The following is a 16,574-nucleotide window of genomic DNA, read 5'->3' on the forward strand; positions in this document are numbered from 1 at the left end:
GAGATGGAACCAATTTGTGATCCTTTTTTTTTTTTTTGAGGCAGAGTCTCACTCTGTCACCCAGGCTGGAGTACAGTGACATGATCTCAGCTCACTGCAACCTCCACCTCCCCCCACAAGTGATTCTTGTGCCTCATCCTCCTCAGTAGCTGGGATTACAGATGCATATCACTACACCTGGCTAATTTTTTTTTGTATTTTCTTACTAGAAACAGGGTTTTCCCATGTTGCCTAGGCTGGCCTCGAACCCCTGACTTCAAGTGATCTGCCCACTTCGGCCTCCCAAAGTGTTGGGATTACAGGAGTGATCCCAATGCCCTACCCCGTTTGTGATTCTGTTCTTGTCTCCTGGAACCAAAAATAGCACCTATCTCCTTTGGGATCCTATTCCCCACCCCGGGACTCCACCAAAGATCGGAAAATAAAGTGCAAGTTATTACCTTAGGTTGTCTTCCAGGGTCTCCTCATCCGAAGAGAAGGTCCCATTGCTGACACTCTGGTGAGAGTAACTCTTCTTCCCCACCAACTGCACCCAGAACAATGAAGGGTCTTTCTTTTTCCTTTTGCCAAACAACTTCTTAAAGGGCTGGAATTTGCCTCCTTTCTTCTTGTCTGTGGATTACAAAATAAACACACGCTGCAGTGTGGCAGGGCTGCACTTCCAAGCCTAAGGAGCAAATTATAACCCAGCTGCCTCCAGCCAAAGGAGACAGGGCAAAGGGCGGCCATCAGCCTGAATGAGCAACCAAGCCCTGTGCCAGGAATGTCAGAGCCAGCCCCAGTGCAATCCATGCACGGTGAGGCAGAGCACGAGCCAAAGGCATGGTGAATCTTCTGTTCTCCAGGCTCCCAAGAAACATCCGGGGAGAACACGAAGAGGTTCCAAGTGGCCAGGGCATGGTGGCTCATACCTGTAATCCCAACACTTTGGGACGCTGAGGTGGGAGAAGCATTTGAGCCCAGGAGTTTGAGACCAGCCTGGGCAACACAGTGAGATCCCATCTCTACAAAATATAAGAAAATTAGTCGGGTTGGTGGTGCACACCTTTAGTCTTGGCTACTTAGGAAGCTGAGGCTGGAGGACTGATTGAGCCCGGGAAGTGGAGGCTGCACTGAGCTGTGATCACACCACTGCACTCCAGTCTGAGCGACAGAGTGAGACCCTGTCTCAAAAAATAAATAAATAAATAAAATAAAAAAGAAAAAGAAAAGATTTCAAGCTTCCTGGTGGCCAGCACAGCACCTCTTTGCACAAGCAATAAGGCAGTGCCTGCTTTCTTTAACAAAGCAGATAGCCAAATGCCCTTCTCCATGGAAGATGCTGAGAAAAACACTTAAGTCAGACAGGTTTTTTTTTTTTTTAATATTTTTATCTCTATCTTACATATCTCCAGTTTGAGGATCATTCTGTTTTGGCCTTTATTAGATACAGAATATAACTGCCAACTCTTGGCGTAAGCTTTGCCCCCCAATTCCCTCTATCCCCATATATTTCCAGTTTATTTTCCTTGTCTCTTTTTAAAATCTACTATGAAGAGCCCCAAAGGAGTTGCTATGAACATCTTCCCATTTATTACTTCATTAGTCAGGACCTAGGAATGCTGCCAACATTTGTTAGGGGTATTTTAGGTAATACCATTCAGTCCTCCGCCTTTGGACACAAGTTCCTTCACATTATTCCACTCTCTCCTTGGAAAAGAAAGTGTAAGTCACCCTCTACCAGAAGCAGCATCTTCCTGGATCCTTCCTTTTTCTTTTTCTTTTTCTTTTCTTTTTTTTTTTTTTTTTGAGGCGGAGTCTCGCTCTGTCGCCCGGACTGGAGTGCAGTGGCCGGATCTCAGCTCACTGCAAGCTCCTCCGCCTTCCGGGTTTACGCCATTCTCCTGCCTCAGCCTCCCAAGTAGCTGGGACTACAGGCGCCCGCCACCTCGCCCAGCTAGTTTTTGTATTTTTAGTAGAGACGGGGTTTCACCGTGTTAGCCAGGATGGTCTCGATCTCCTGACCTCGTGATCCGCCCGTCTCGGCCTCCCAAAGTCCTGGGATTACAGGCTTGAGCCACCGTGCCCGGCCCCTTTTTCTTTAAGAAGCTTAAAGAGCCACTTTTCTAGTGGTCTGACAACTATTTTAAGAAACTTTTTTTTTTTTTTTTTTAAGATACGAGTTTCACTCTTGTCCCCCAAGCTGGAGTGCAATGGCACGATCTTGGCTCCCTGCAACCTCTGCCTCCCGGGTTCAAGTGATTCTTCTGTCTCAGCCTCCTGAGTAGCTGGGATCACAGGCGCCTGCCACCATGCCTGGCTAACTTTGTGTGTGTGTGTGTTTTTAGTAGAGATGGTGTTTCACCATGTTGGCCAGGCTGGTTTTGAACTCCTGACCTCAAATGATCTGCCCGCCTCGGCCTCCCAAAATGCTGGGATTACAGGCGTGAACCACTGGGCCTGGCCTAAAAACATGTTTTAACCCTTACTATGTATCATGGCTCTAAAAACGTTATAAATACTAACTCAGTTAATCCTCACAACAATCCTGTTACGTTGACACTATTAACATGCCCATTTTACAGATGAGGAACCTGAGACATGAAGAGATAAAATAGCATGCCTATATCACAGGAAACATATCTTTGAAGAGGGAGTCAGAAGTTTTGAGAGAGAAATAAAGATAGAAGCTCACAATGAGAACTGAAAACACCTGCACAAAATGCACAGACACAACTCCCCTCACCTTCCACTCAGCTGACTATCAGAGGCCCCAGAGCTCTGCTGGCCAGATCCATAGAGGAATCCAGGCACACAAATGAGGTCAGTGAGGAAACAAGCCAGACATCTCATTTCCTCTGTCATCTTCAATTCTGGCCTTACTCAGATGTCACCGAAAATTTGAAGTGCTGCCAGATGTAGTGGCTCACGCCTGTAATCTCAGTTACTCGGGAGGCTGAGGTGGGAGGATCATTTGAGCCCGGGAGTTCAAGACCACCCTGGGCAATATGAGACCCCATCTCTAAAAAATAAAAAGAAAATTTGAAGAGAAGAAGTGGTTCAAACTATTGTATCCTAAGCAGTGGCATAATGTGCTGAGGATGCAGACAGAATAATAACCAATTACAAAAAGACAATCGTCTGGGAGCATTAGTACAGATGCAAACAGAGCCTCCAACATCAGTGGTCCCTGGAAATGATGTTGTGTCAGATCACATTTAAAGGAAAGGGTATTTAAAACATATAAGGTGCCTGTTATACATAGGCATTGTGCTAGGTGTATACAAAAAAAGAGTTACATTATTTTTACTGTGTATTATTTGGAAGACAGGAAAGTGTGTGATATAGTTTGGATGTTGTTCCCTCTAGATCTCATGTTGAATTGTAATCCCCAATGTTGGAAGTGGGGCTTGGTGGGAGGTGACTGGATCATGGGGGTGGATCCCTCATGGCCTGGTGCTGTCCTAGTGATATTGAGTGAGTTATTGTGAGATCTGGTTGCTTAAAAGTTTGGCACTTACAAAATTAGCCAGGTGCAGTGGCGTGTGCCTGTAGTCCCAGCTACTTAGGAGACTGAGGCAGAAGAATCACTCAAACCTGAGAGGTTGTAGTGAGCAGAGATCATGCCACTGTACTCCAGCCTGGGTGACACAGCGAGACTCTGTCTCAAAAAAAAAAAAAGTGTGGCACCTCCCCCTAACCTTGCTCCTGCTTTTGCTATGTGTCTTGCCTGTTCCTGCTTTGCCTTTCACCCTGTAGAGCTCCCTGAAGCCTCCACAGAAGGCAAACAGATGTTGGCACCATGCTTCCTGTACAGTCTGTAGAACTGTAGGCCAATTACTTTTTTTCTTTTTTTTTTTTTTTACTTTGTGACAGGATCTCACTCTGTCGCCCAGGTTGGAGTGCAGTGGCGCTATCTTGGCTCACTGTGATCTCCCGTGAGCCTTCTGGGTCCAAGCAATTCTCGTGCCTCAGCTTCCTGATTAGCTGGGATTAACCCGGCTAATTTTTATATTTTTAGTAGAGACGGGGTATCACTGTGTTGACCAGGCCGATCTCCAACTCCTGACCTCAATTAATCTGCCCACTTCGGCCTCCCAAAGTACTGGGATTACAGGCATGAGCCACCGTGCCTGGCCACCTCTTTTCTTTATAAATTACCCAGTTTCAGGAATTTCTTTATAACAATGCAAGAACGGCCTAGCACATCATCTAATACAATTGAGATATCATTTAAAAATGGTTTAAAAAAATGGAGGGTTTGATTTCAGAATGTTTGTATCTTTTCATTGGTTATTTATTCAGGAGTAAATATAGGCCAGTGACTTTCATGACAGCTACTTTAGGTTCTTAGCAGTAAAATCTCCAATGAATAACATTTAAGAACTATAATCAGTAGTTTCTGAAGATCATCCAAGAGCATTAGGCATGTGTTAAAAGAATGTCCTTACAAAGGTTGATTTTTCAAAATTTAAATTTAAAAACATTCTGTAAGGCACCACAGGTATCATTATTGCACTATTCTATAACTGATCTTTGGCAATGACTGATGTATTATTAATTGAAAACTTTCTCTACGACTGTCCGAGGCTGAAAACATGTAAACAATGCCTGATTTCTAGTTTGGCAGCATCACGGTAAGTGGTCAAATGGCTATTTATATTATATTCCACTTATTTCCAAGGTAAAATTATTTTTCCTTTTCTATCAGTTGCCTTTTCCCCACTAAATATCAAACTCCCAAATTTCTATCTTTTTAAAAATAATATTTTTTACAATTGCTTCTTTTTTTACCCAACAGTGTTCCTTGACTATAACCCCAAAATTTCTCATCAGAAATATTCCAAAATACAATAGCAACATTTTAAGAATATCAATTATGACATCATTATCCCAGCCTGGATCCGCAGATTCAGCTTTTGAGATAAGCAGAGAATTGTAGATTATGTTAGAATTTATTGATTAGAAAAAAAGTTTATCACTGAAATAAAGTCAGGGGAATTTGATAATGTTCAGTTAAGCTTTAATTTGAGTTAACTCTAAACAAAGATATTAAATTATAGTTTTCTAAACAGTTTACTCATCTATTTAACCAACAGGTAATCTCTGCACGTCAGCTAGGAGGGTTGATGAGGTCCTCTGTGTCACCTCACTGTTGTGAATGGTGGCATCTACTATATAAACTATTTGTTGCACTGGTCATATTGTTGGGGGAAACAGAAAGTGAACAGGCTCCGGAAGGAGCTGAATACACACACAAGGATGAGAAAAAGGCTGGGAGAGCGTGCCATGATTTGGAAGCCTTAGTTCTGAGAACTGGGAGGGTTTTGGCAGCAGAGAATGGCCTCCTTCAGGTGGCCCATTTATAGAGCTAGCCTACTTGAAGACTGTTTAACAAAAAGGCACCCTATCATTCTGTGTCACACTTAATATGGGAAATAACTTGACACAAGTACACCCGCATCACCCTGGAAAATGGAACAAAGTCCAAGTGTCAGACAGTGCACTTATAATCACGTGGGAACGCTGTTTCACCAATGCCTTAGTTATTATCAGGAAGGTAAATGAACAGTAAAACCTAACTGGATTCTCCACCCAACAACCAATCCTTCTTACCATAAGAAAAAAAGAGGTTCTAAGTACTACAAACACCAATTTCCCTTCAAAGGAGGACTCAGAACATAGATGCTATTGTTAAAACTCTGCTCCAAAGTCTTATTAGTGTTTGGTGACATCTGATTTATGAAAAATAATTTCCCCTTCCTCATTTCCAAAATTAGTAATACACTTTCCACCAGAAATATCTTTAAATCTTAAATAAATTTAAAAGTGTATTTAATGGTTATTTTATTATTGACTGTGGCACTTGATGAATTTTTTAGCATTGACTTCACAAAAAAACTCAGAAATTACATTTCAGCCCATCCTACATTCAGGCAGCAAAACTTAAGTGACATTAATAGGAAATAAAATTTTATAAACTAGGGAAGGAGTTATACTCTTATTTGATTTCCCAATTGATATTCTTGAATATAAGATCTCTCAGGTCAAAAAAGCAAGTTCTCAAAGCTCTACAATCCTATGTTGCATGACCATTATGAAAACCTGAGCATGTGTCTATTAGTAACCACTAGATAAACTATTTTATGATCAGTTTATGATGCTGGGGGAGTATTAGCAGTTTGTCTTCACAGAATCAACTGGTTTAAGTGCATGGTCATCAGTAGCAGCTATTTTCTTGATAAATAACAACTGCTGATGTGAATGTTTTTGTAGTACACAGATGGGGCCTAAAAGATGGAAGCAATTTTAACAATGTAGTGAAACACAGCACTTCTGCAATGCTAATGGGAAATATTCCAGAACAACTGCCATACAGAAGTATAGTTTAGCAAAGTGTTCTCCAACATTGTAGTATTTAAGATGGTATTTTTGACTTTAACAACATAAAATTTACTTTTGTTAGGTGGTTGGGCAGTGGGAAGAAGGGGAAAAGAGGGAAGAAATGTCACTATCAATTTATTTGTTCTCACTGCAGCTCTAGTTAAGGGTTAAGTATGTGGGTCCCAGAGACAAGAGGACTTGTCTTAAATCCTGATCCCATCTTTTACTAGCTATGAAACATCTGCTTACCAGCCTCTCTAGAAATTTGCCATCTTAAGCTGTAAGACTGAATTTATAGGAAAAAAGGCAGTGTTTGCCACATTTTCTTAATCTTTCAGCATTTTTCTGTTGTAATTTTCCATATGAAAGTACTTATATATGCATCTATACTGCTTCAGGGATCACAGTAATTTTCAATTTTTAAGTACTGAATTGAATTAATTTATTTTCATCATCCAATAATTACTTTAGATCTTTTTTTTCATTTAAAAAAGTGATCATTATCCATTATTTCAAGGGTATAATTACATACCATTTGATGGCTGCATCATCGTAATTACTAGTTTATATAGAAGATTCTAAAAATTAAAAATCACTAGGCAAGTCAAGCAAATCTGATTCATTTTCCATTTGTCATAAGGATGCAATTCCTATATTTTAGTTTCTAAACCTAAAATAATGAAAGTATCCAATTCCTCTGCACTGGATTTCTAGGATATGCTTTGGAGTGAGGAACAGAAATGTGCCATGAGAGTCCCTTTTAAGCATCATAAATGTCTTACTCTGGGATTTATCAGAATGTGCCCTATGGGTTGGTACCAGTACATTTTTGAGAATCCAGGTAAAATAAAGTTAAATCTGTTTTCTATGGGACCTTTTGGAGTCTTTAATATGCTGTTATCACATTTTTTCTCCAAAAAGAGCAGAGGATATGCAGGGCTTCCTAAACTTGTTTGGAATTTCAGCCTCAGAAGCCTTGTTTGGCCGTGGAAACTTGACTTTCTCAACAACCAGTGAGACTAGGGTTCCTGTGAACATACTTTGGGAAACAGCCTTCATTATTTCTTTCAAACATCTTTTCTTTTCTTTGGTACCATATATTTCATACACACACACACACACACACACACACACCCCTCTCCTCTATACCTCTGAGCACACTGCTCAGTAAAGATGAATAAGTTGACAAGCATTTTGGGCTACTTTGGTTAAATAATGTTTATTTCAACTTCTGATTTCAAACATGTATACAACAATGGCCTGAATCCTATAATTTTACTAAGGAGAATTTTGTGATCCTTTTCTTAGCTCTGGAATATCTGAATACTTCTGAGAAGAAACTGCTAAGAAAAATGACTAGATATACACTGGCATGCACAAGTCCTCTGTGGCTGCCAGAGTTTTGCTGGGCCCCATAATCCCAGCACATTTCCGTTACGATGGAGGAGCTGGCCACATGTCAGATAGGCTGTGCTCCCCAGGGCCATGCTATGGCAAGACTGAGGACTGAGACTCTACTTCCAGGAAGCATGAGGGAAGGTGAGCATGGCAGCTTTTCCAGTGACAAGAGGAGAGAAGAAACGGTTTTCTCTTTTTCTGGGGGAAGTGTGGAGGAAAGAAGATACTTGTTATGGGAAGTCACGGACTCCGAACAGAGGGACCTGCTGAAGCCATGACAGAAGAACATAAATTGTGAAGATTTCATGGACATTTGTTAGTTCTCCAAGTTAATACTTTTATAATTTCTTACGCCTGTCTTTACTGCAATCTCTGAACATAAATTGTGAAGATTTCATGGACATTTATCACTTCCCCAATCAATACTCTTATAATCTCCTATGCCTGTCTTTACTTTAATCTCTTAATCCCATCATCTTCATAAACTGAGGATGTATGTCGCCTCAAGACCCTGTGATGATTGCGTTAACTGCACAAATTGTTCGTAAAGCATGTGTGTTTGAATAATATGAAATCTCGGCACCTTGAAAAAGGAACAGGATAACAGTGATGTTCAGGGAACAAGGGAGATAACCACTGGGCCTGACTGCCTGGGAGCCAGGCAGGACAGAGCCATATTTCCCTTACTACTGAAAACGAGTAAGAGAAATATTGCTGAATTCTTTCCCTAGTAAGGAATATTAATAATTAACAGCCCTGGAAAAAGAATGCATTCCAGGTGGGGCGGGGGGGGCTCTAAAATAGCCACTCTGGGGGTGTGTGCCTTATGCAGTTGCAGATAAGGGATGAAACACGCCCTGGTCTCCTGCAGCGCGCCCAGGCTTGCAAGGATTAGGAAATTCCAGCCTGGCGAATTCTAGTCAGACCAGTTCTCTCTCTTGAACTCTGTTAAGATGTTTATCAATGACAATGCATGCACAGCAGGACATGGAAGTTCATTAGTGATTCTAGTTTTGCCCTGACCTTGTGATCTCACCCTGACCTTCTGCCTTGTGATCTTTTGTTGCCCTTGAAGCATGTGATCTCTGTGACCCACACTCTATTTGTACACTCCCTCTCCTTTGAAAATTACTAATAAAAACTTGCTGGTTTTACGGCTCAGAGGGCATCACAGAACCTGTTGACATGTGATGTCTACCCCGGACACCCAGCTTTACAATTTCTCTCTTTTGTATTCTTTCCCTTTATTTCTCAGACCGGCCAACACTTAGGGAAAATAGAAAAGAACCTACGTTGAAATCCTGGGGGCTGATTCCCCTGATAGATATTCACTGCTGTGCTGATTCAGAAAATGAAGAGACAAGATCACTATTCTTTTAGAAGGCGTAGGAGGTCCCTAAACAGATGGTGAGAGGCCCAGGGGTAGCAGAGACTATGGCTTGCACAAGTCAGGGGTCAGAGGCAGAGAACATGGGGACCAGCTCCTTTCAGGGAATACCAGGTCCTGGACATTTAGGTGCATAGGCTATGGCACACGTGGTGTATGTGGTATATGTGGTTAGGCTTCTAACACAGGCCTAAAACTTGAATTTGTTTCCTTTTCAACGTGATGAAATTCTTTCTCTCTCTCTTTTTTTTAAGGATAAGATAGACTTTATTCAGGGGGACTACTATAATGGGGTTTTGTAGTAGGGGAGTGATATGATTTAGCTCTGTCCCCATTCAAATCTCATGTTGAACTGTGATCCCAAGTGTTGGAGGTGGGGCCTGGTGGGAGATGGCTGAACCATGGGGGCAGATTTCTCCCTTGCTGTTCTCTTGATAGTGAGTGAATTCTCATAAGATCTGGTGGTTTAAAAGTGTGTATCATTTTCCCCTTCGCTCTCTCTCTCCTGTCAGCATGTGAAGATGTGCCTGCTTCCCCTTTGCCTTCTGCCATAATTGTAAGTTTCCTGAGGCCTCCCCAGCCATGCTTTCTGTACATCCTGTAAAACTGTGAGTCAATTAAACCTCTTTTCTCCATAAATTACCCAGTCTCAGGTATGTCTTTATAGCAGTGTGAGAACAGACTAATACATAGAGAGAGATCAGGCACAACTCAACGTGATGAAATTCTACTCATTCTTCAAGACCTATGTCCTTAAAGTTTTCCCAAGCCCTCAACTCCGGTGATAATTCATCACACCTTCCTCCAGCTTCTTTGTGCTTTGCTCATGCTTCTCTTGTGCCAGCCCATGTGTGAATTCATCTTTAAAAAATATTTTTTAAATATTCCATCCAAATTTCATATTTTAAAGTCCTAACTCCCAGCACCTCCGAATGCAAATATTTGGAGATAGGGTCTTTAAAAGGTAATTAAGTTAAATAAGCTAGGTAGGGTGGGCCCTAATCCAATACGACAGGTGCTCTCATAAGAGGAGATTAGGACACAGACACATACTGAGGGAAGACAATATAAAGACATAGGATAAGATGGCCATCTACAAACCAAGGAAAGAGGCCTCAGAAGGAATCATTGCTGCCAACACCTTGATCTTGAACTTTTGCCTCCAGAACTACAAATATATAAATTTGTGTTGTTTAAGCTGCCTAGTCTGTGGTACTTTGTTATGGCAGCCCTCACAAACTAATACACCATGTTATAGATGTGTGACATTTAAGAGATCACCTTGGACCTGCTGTTTTGTAACTGTGCCTTTGCACCTTTACACATTTTCTTCTACCTGGAATGACTTTCTCCTTTGCCTAGAGAACTCCTAACCACTCCCCGCAAACACAATCCAGGTGTCACATTCTCTAGAAAGCCTGCCTTGAACACTTTGGCTAGAAAGAATGACTCTTCTGTCCTCTGCTTGTGCATAGTACAGACATTTACTACAATAGCACAAAGAGGGTAGTAGCCCCTCCTAGACTTCAAGTTCCCTGGGTCTCCCAGGGACTGTGCCTTGTGTGTCTCTGCATCTGCAGCACCCATGATGATGCCTGACACAAACCAGATGCTCAACAACATAGACCCATTCCCTCTTCCCTTAGGGCCAGATGTGTTTTGGAAATCAGAATTTTTCCAACTCTATACAGGTATATTCAGACCCTCATGGGGTCTATGACAGCACTTTAATAATTGAAGTGCAATATTTTAGGAAAACATCAGTATTCACATTAAGCTTTGCTAACAAATAAATTTGTGTTAAACTTACAAAGGACCTTTGGGATTTTGAAAGTACAGATAAAGGACAGTGATCTCTTAATGCTCTACAGTCAGTCCTGCAATCACCCTTGTTCTGAAAGTGCAAATTTGTTTCAACGTGATTGGCATATGTTATCTCACCCTGTGAGAAACAGTAGGTCAGGAGTGTCCAGTCTTTTGTTTTCCCTGGGCCACACTGGAAGAAGAACTGTCTTGGGCCACACATAAAATACACTAACACTAATGATAGCTATAAAAATAAATCACAAAAAAATCTCATAATGTTTTGAGAAAGTTTATGACTTTATGTGGGGCTGGCTGCATTCAAAGTCATTCTGGGCTGCATGTGGTCTCCAGGCCACAGGTTGGACAAGTTTACACTAGGAGAATGTAGAAAACTGCACCCAGCTGAACTGAAGTGTGTAGAAATAAGACAAAACACATACATACATAACCCCAAATACCTTCTGGATACTTCAGATCACTGAGGTATCCAGTGATTATGAAATATGCCTATGCCCATCAACATGCAGTGCTACAGGTTTCTGTCCGATTTCAGATGACTCTCCTTCCATCACCGCACAAATTGCAACCCTTCCAACATCCAAGTCCACAGGCAAATTTCAGAACTTTTTCAAGGCAAAGTGTCATATTTATTGTACTGACATATTTCTTAACCATCTGACATGTACAAAACTGAGCTACATTTTTCATTAGGTTCCTATCTTTTTTAGTATGTGACTTTTTTTAGTATGGTGACTCTTTTGGGTATAATGCTACATTCCCCATTTCCCCATAAGCCCTGTAGTTTCCATTTCATGATTTTGCAAAGTATGTGGATTTTTAGCAATGCATATATGGCTTTATAGCAGAGCTGGCTATATGCGCCTAAATAGAATCTCCTGAAATAGGTTTGTACTTACCTAGGTCTAGGCAAGGACTTATCAATAAAATAACAACTCTTTGGCTGTTTCTTATCCTCTCCTCCCCATCTCTCAAAACCATATCAATTTTTAATTTTTCTAGTTTTGTTCCACTCTGTTAGAACCTCCTTTTACATATGTTTCATAATTCACAGGAGAAATAAAATAATGTTTAGAAACAGTAACGGGGGCCAGGTGTGGTGGCTCATGCTTGTAATCCTAGCACTTTGGGAGGCTGAGGTGGGCAGATCACTTGAGGTAAGGAGTTTGAGACCAGCCTGGCCAATATGGTAAAACCCCATTTCTATAAAAATACAAAAATTAGCTGGACATGGTTGTGGGCACCTGTAATCCAAGCTACTTGGGAGGCTGAGGCAGGAGAGTCACTTGAACCCAGGAGGCAGAGGTTACTGAGATTGCACCACTGCACTCCAGCCTGGGTGACAGACAGTGACTCTGTCTCAAAAATAAAAATAAAAAAAAAAGAAGCAGTAACAGAGGCGGAGATATTTTTAATGTGAAGCCTCAGTGTTTGGCGACATTTCTCCCACATGCTAGAAGATGTGTGGGTTGTGTTTCCTTCCACTGCCGGTTGCCGCCACCGCTTGAGTTTCAGAGGGTGCCGTGAATCAATGACCGACTTTGGGTGGAAAATACTGGCAGGGGAGCTGCCTGCTATCTCGCCTTGCAGAATTAGCATGGTAACAAACTACCTTAGCAAACGATACCTCTACACGAAGGCCGAACACATTAAAATCATGTCAGTTCTACACAGAGTATTGAACACTCAACAGCTGTAGGATCACTGCTGGGCCCTGCTGGCTATGGTGATGGACAAAACAAAACTTTCAAGGACATCTGAGGGGTTTCAGAGAAACAGAACCAGCAGGAGGTAGAGAGGTAGAGAGGGAGAGAGGGATGGATGGATGGATGGATGCATGGATAGAAGGATGGATGCATGGATGGATGGAAGGATAGATAGACAGATAGATAGACAGAAAGACAGACAGACAGATGATAAACTGCAAGGAGTTGGCTCATACCAAGGCCTGGCTAAGCAAGTCTGAAATCCGTAGGGCAAAATTATCAGGAAGAATAGGCTGGATTCACAGCCATGAACTGAAGCTGCTGTCCGAAGGTAGAATGTATTTTCTCAGGAAAGCTTCTGCTCTGCTTTTAAAACATTTCAATGTATTGAATCAGGCCCACCCAGATTATCTCAAGTAACCTCCCTTACTTAAAGTCAACTGACTGTGGACTTTCATTACACCTATAAAATACATTCACAAGAGCTCAATTAAACAACATTACAGTTTCATTAAATAACTGGGGACTATATCCCAGCCAAGTTGACACATCGAAAAGATTATCACACTCCACCCTTTGTCAACTTGGCATCCATCACATGTCCTTAAACAATACTTAATCTCCAAGTTTTTAATAAAGTCAATAAGAAAGTTATCCTTTCACTAACATGATACAAGTATCCCACCTACATCTGAAATCACACTAACCCGTTCCCCCAGAAGAGGATGCAAAGTCCTTGGGTGGCGTTCACACTTCTCTGATATTCTGCAACTTAAACACTGAGAGAGAAAGTTAACTATCATTACCATATCTCATGTTAGATGATAAGTGGATAAGAGAGGGAAGAAAACAAAAATGTTTGGTTAATATATATGCAAACACATTCATAACAAAATAAGGAAGAAACATTCATAACTATCAGAGTCCTTGCTTCTGCAACCAGTCATGTGGTCATGGCAGATCCTTATAGCTATTTTCCTCTGCTAACCATTCTATATTCCTTATCCCTCAGCAAAAACCTCAGTTGCTTGTGATTCTTTGCTTGGCGGGAAGACTGAAACCTGCATCCCTGAGGAATCTGGGCCATTAGCCATCCTCAATTGGGTTCTGATTGTTATTGTTTTCCATTGCCTTTTATCACAGGACTTGGGAGTGCTAAAAGGCCCTAAGGGATCTCCTGTATTCTAGACATGCTCTACCTCACCTCCATTGTACAGCAGCAGCTTACACTTAGAAATCAGGACCAATCACCCCAGCCTATCCAGCAACCCCCTGCTTTGTCTGTTGACTGAGAGGCAGGAGCCAAAGGGGTCAGATGACAGTCTCAGCTACCAGTTCAATGGAATCACTGTCCCTCCCTTTGGAACTAAGTCTCTAAGGATGGAAAACAACAATTTTCATAGTGGATCACTGGAGTGATAGTAAAGGGAGCCATTCTTGTTTCTACCCCTTGATTCTCGGACCTGTAACCAAGTACTCCATTTTTCTAAGAGAAAGAGAATGAGTTATGTTTTTAAATAACTTCTTTTCTTTTTCCTCCTTTCCCCCTGTTCCCCACTTCCTACTTAGTGCTTTAGAAATGCAGTTATAACCTCTACCTTCCCCTCACCAGGCACTCCCTACAGGGCAAGCTTATCTATGTGCTTGCTTAGAAGCTCTCGAATTTGAACTCTCCCATCAGGAGATGGCCTCAAGAGACAAGAGCCAATTTACAACCTGAAGTGTGCCCTCAACAGAATTCTCTCCCACCTAGAGAGGATCTCAAGGCAACAGCCCCTTACAACCTAGTTCTGCCCACAATGGTGCCAGCTCGACCATCTGGTAGATGAAGTGAGTCATGCAGACCCCACATCTGCTTGCTCCCTCTCCTGCATGCCATTCATGTCAAGTCCCACTTTAAAAGCCCCTGCTTTTTGCCCCAAAAGGAAAGCAGTACCCTTTAAGGCAGGAGCTTGTACCTCTTCCCGTAAGCTAAGCTTTGGAATAAATTCACTTTCTTTATACCAGACTCGCTCTTGTTAATTGAACTCTGAAAGTGGTGAGTAACTGAATCTGTATTTTAGTTGCAGACCCATGAATCCTGACTATGAGAGAAAGAGTGCTATATACTGGGTTCAGACTTAGAGCATATATGGTTGGGTAATATTTTGGTGAACATTACATGGGACACAAATATCTTAAAATCTTTGCCCATTCAGAGAGATCTATCCACATACCTCTTCCCAAAGACCTTTCTGTCACAATTTTCCAATTGTATTCCTTCCAAATCTCTGACAGCCCAGTCTATGAATTGGTATAGACCTGTACCTCTGGCCATTTTACCTTCCAAGCAAGATGAACAATCAGATGCACTGCTCAAAGCTCTACCCACTGGGGGGATTTCCCTTCACCACTGTCCTTCAGGGCTGTCCCAGAATGGGGCTACAGCATTATCACTTTTGGGTGGTGCCTGCATTATTGTGCAGAACCAACTTTAAACAGGCCTGAGTTTTCTCTCCCTCAGTCAACCAGACATAGGGAACTCCCACAAGGCCTGCAAACCAAAACGTATCTGAGACAAGTCTCAATCAATTTAGAAGTTTATTTTGCCAAGGTTAAGAACATGCTCATGACAAAGCCTCAGGAGGTGCTGAGAACATGTGCCCAAGCTGGCTGAGTTACAGCTTGATTTTATACACTTTAGAGGCTACAAGCAGACATCAGTCAATACATTAAAAGTGCACATTGGTTTGGTCTGGAAAGGCAGACAACTCAAAGTGGGGAGGCACCTTCAGGTCATAGGTGGATTCAAAGATTTTCTGACTGGCAATTGGTTGAAAGAGTTAAGTTATCATCTAAAGTCTGGGAATCAACAGAAAGGAATGGCTGGGTTAAGATAAGGAGTTATAGAGGCTAAGTTTCTTCTTATGCAGATGAAGCCTCCTCATAGACTAGATGGTAAATGTTTCTTTTCTTTTCTTTTCTTTTTTTTGAGATGGAGTCTCACTCTGTTGCCAGGCAGATCAATGGTGTGATCTAGGCTCACTGCAACCTCCGCCTTCTAGGTTCAAGCAATTCTCATGCCTCAGCCTCCCAAGTAGCTGGGACTACAGGTGCACGCTACCATGCCCGGCTAATTTTTGTATTTTAAGTAGAGACGGGGTTTCACCATGTTGGCCAGGATGGTCTCGATCTCTTGACCTCGTGATCCACCTGCGTTGACCTCCCAAAGTGCTGGGATTACAGGCGTGAGCCACCATGCCTGGCCAATGTTTCTTATCAGACTTAAAAAGGCACCAGACTCTCAGTTAATCTCTCCTGAATCAGAAAAAGACCTGGAAGGTGAAGGAGAACCTCTACAGAATGTAGATTTCCCCCACAAAAGACAGTTTTGCAGGACTTTACACTTTATGAATGTGGTAGCACAATCACAGCTTACTGCAGCCTTGACCTCCTGAGCTCAAGCAATCCTCCCACCTCAGCTTCTGGAGTAGCTGGGACTACAGGTGTGTGCCACGAAGCCCAACCAAATTTTTTTTTTTTTGAGAGACAAGGTCTCATTATGCTGCCCAGGCTGGTCTCAAACTCTTGGGTGCAAGCAATCCTCCTGCCTCAGCCTCACAAGGTGCTGGGACTACAGGTGTTAGCCACTGCACCCAGTCTGCAGGGCCATTAAAAAATCCATCAAAGCTGGGCACGGTGGCTCATGCCTGTAATCCCAGCACTTTGGGAGGCCAAGGCAGGTGGATCACCTGAGGTCAGGAGTTTGAGATCAGCCTGGCTGGTATGGCAAAACTCATTTCTACTAAAAATACAAAAATTAGCCAGGGATGGTGGTGGGCACCTATAATCCCAGCTACTTGGGAGGCTGAAACCTGAGAACTGCTTGAACCCAGGAGGTGGAGGTTGCAGTGAGC

At 42.2% G+C, this 16,574-nt stretch overlaps 1 protein-coding gene across 1 annotated transcript in view; it reads right to left on the reverse strand.

Moving 5' to 3' along the window:
• KIAA1211 (KIAA1211 ortholog) overlaps positions 1–16,574 on the reverse strand; it is an 82,802-nt gene that overhangs the window by 56,340 nt on the left and 9,888 nt on the right. The window contains exon 2 of the mRNA XM_011961245.1: positions 441–612. The gene's annotated coding sequence lies outside the window, so the exon portion shown is untranslated. The remainder of the gene's footprint in view (positions 1–440; positions 613–16,574) is intronic.

This window comes from Colobus angolensis, unplaced genomic scaffold (assembly GCF_000951035.1).
Source record: "Colobus angolensis palliatus isolate OR3802 unplaced genomic scaffold, Cang.pa_1.0 Scaffold54, whole genome shotgun sequence".
Taxonomy (NCBI): domain Eukaryota; kingdom Metazoa; phylum Chordata; class Mammalia; order Primates; family Cercopithecidae; genus Colobus; species Colobus angolensis.